Below are 3,026 nucleotides of genomic sequence, written 5' to 3'. Positions count from 1 at the left end.
CAACTAGGACTTGACTCTTTTGTCGTGAGATCCATCTCACACCTAGATAGTAAAGGTGAAACAAGATGTCTATGTGAGAAATGTGATAACAGTTACATCATGGATCCGAAAGCAATGGGACGTTAGGTTCGTATATATGGTTTCATTCGGTCATACGAAACATGGACATAACATGGTGAACCTTTAATTCCTCCGGTTGTAGATGTCATAGCACCAAGTGACAAGATGTCTGATGTTATCGACAATGTTGTATGGAACCTCGAATACAGGGGGTAGTGGTGTCGATGATGATTTTGAACAGTTGTTAGAGGCATTCAAAACCAAGTTATATCATGGCGGAACGTTTTCTTCCCATGATTTTTTTGGCAAGGATGATGCATATGAAGGTCAACAACAAATGAACTGATAGTTCATTTGATCAAATCCTTGACTTGTTGCATACAACATTTCCACAACACATCAAGGTTTCCCATTCATATTGTCTAGCCAAAAGGAAACTGAAGAAGACATGTTTAGGGTACGAGTCAATATATGTATGCAGAAATGACTATTTTCTCTTCTTGAAGGAACACAAGTCATTACAAATTTGTCCCGTTTGTAAAGCGTGTCAGTAGATTGATAAAAATACCAAGGGTAAGAAGGTAGCTTATAAGGTGTTACGGTACTTTCTAGTGACCCCTAGATTACGACGTTTGTATTGTTCAAGGTACACTTACAAAAATATGATATGGCATAGTACTGGGTCATCAGAAGATTGTGTGATGCGTCATCCCGTTGATGGAAAATCTTAGCAATATTTGATGTAGATTACCCTAATTTCTCGAGTGCACCTCGAAATGTATGCATGGGTCTAGTAGTTGATGGATTTAAACCATTTGCTAACATGTGTAATTTGTTTAGCACGTGGCCGGTCGTACTCACCACATACAATCCGCCACCATGGCTTTGTATGAAAGAGTCATCATTCATGTTGGACTTGTTAATTCCCGGCCCAAAAGCACCTGGAAAGGACATGTACGTTTTCCTTAGGCCATTAGTGGAAGAGCTTAAGTTTTTGTGGCACTTAGGTGTATGTATTTGTAATGTGTGACAACCGTCAATTTCCGGTCAAGTCAAAGTCAAATAAAGTCAACAAGTTAAACCGGTCAACTCAATTAACCCTTGTATATTAGGGTTTACATCGTGTTTACTATTGTACAACACACTATCTCTATGCAAAGTATCACTTTGAGTTTTCACGTGTTCGGAAAAATCTAAACCCTAATCAGGGTAAGTGATGGAACTACTCGATAAAACATTAATACATACCCTTCGGGGGCGTATAAAGCTCATAACAAGGCAAAACGGGGTTTACAAACCTTGCATTTCGAAGTTAAACACTCACAAATGTCACAAACAAAGTCTCTCTCAATCTCTCTCGCTCTATCTCTCTCTATCTTAAATCTCTCTCAAATCTCTCCCAAATCTCTCTCATAACCTCCCTCAACTTTTTAAAATCATTCGGGTCATCCCGACACTTAACTCGGTGAAAAACCGCTCGAAACGGGAAGATTCCTTGACAAATAGCCTTATAGGACCGAAACCCTAATAAGGAACCGAAGCCTCTTATGGGACCGAAGTCACCTTCGGGTTCGGCTCTTTGCACCTTCGGTTCGGATCCTTGCACCTTCGGTTCGGATCGGACCCTTCGGACCGAAGCTCCATCTGCTCGCTTCGCCTTCGCCTCCCATGTGACACGTTCGCCTGTAAGCCTCTCGGACCGAACCAACCTCTCGGCTCTCATCAGACAAGCGAACCTACCTTCGGTTCTAATGGCTAGGACCGAACCTCCGACCCTGAACTTCGGATATCCGCAACTTTTACCCGGTTTTCAAAACTTTTAGCGTTTTGAGCCCGTTTTTCGTGATTTTAACGTGGGATTTTCACCCAAATCCATATTTTAACATTTTTAACCCTCTAGGATCATAAAATATCTATATCTTAGAGATTTTCTAAAACTCAAATATCTACTATTCTTAAGGATAAGATCTTGACTCATTAAAGCATTCTTGACTTTTCTCACCAACTTGTGACACCCCAGATCACTATTCATGCTTTAAGTCACCCATCACATCACCCCTAGTCTATTCCTTGTCCCCTCTCACCCTTCTCCAACAAGCCAACTTGATTAAGGGTTGGGAATTCCTTATCTCACCTCTAAGAGGTCCATTCTTTCACAATAAGCTAAACACATTTCTCTCTCCATTTTCTCTCCAAGAAATTCGAGATTCTCCAGGGGTTTTGAGTTCTTCATCCACTTTTGGTAAGTAAATTTCGTCCTCCGCTTGATTATCTTACACCCCTTCACTCAAATCATGGGTTCCTTACACAAATATCATCATATTTGTTGTTAGATCTTCGAATCTTCAAGCATCTTCTAAGTGTTCTTGAGTTGAACACTTCTTTTCTTCATCATCCATCTACTGAAATCACTCAAGGTGAGTTCATACCCCTATCTTTTCATGTTTTGCTTAAGTTTTAAGGGGGGAATACAAGTTAAAACACCAAGCACACAACTAAACTCATCCATCAGCTTTCATTAGAAAAGTTTAACTCCATTCACGGACTGTTTTGGGAAACTTAAACATTTTAGTTTTCAAAACTGTTTTAGGTGAAAATAGTTCAGGTTCATACCTTTAAAATGACTACTTGCACATCTTCATACGAATTTTCTACAATTTATGGTGATTTTTACAAAACTGCCTATCACTGTAGCTACGAATTCGGACTAGTCTGTGAATATGAACGTTTTCACACCAGTTAGAGACTTCTAAAAATCATAATAAAAACTATGAATAAACTACACACATTTTCTAAACTTTCAGAGTTTACAGATTCAGTTTTCGACTTCGTATGATTTTTCTATGATTTTTATAAAACAGTGCAGATAAGTTAAAGGCTACTTACATAGTTTTACAATATTAACAACACTTTGTAGTATGTTGAGCAAAGTGCATAACAATACGTTTCTAAATGTTGAATGTATT

This window comes from Lactuca virosa, chromosome 7 (genome assembly GCF_052849685.1).
Source record: "Lactuca virosa cultivar CGN04683 chromosome 7, Lactuca_virosa_CGN04683_v6, whole genome shotgun sequence".
Lineage (NCBI taxonomy): Eukaryota > Viridiplantae > Streptophyta > Magnoliopsida > Asterales > Asteraceae > Lactuca > Lactuca virosa.
This window is presented reverse-complemented; position numbering follows the sequence as displayed.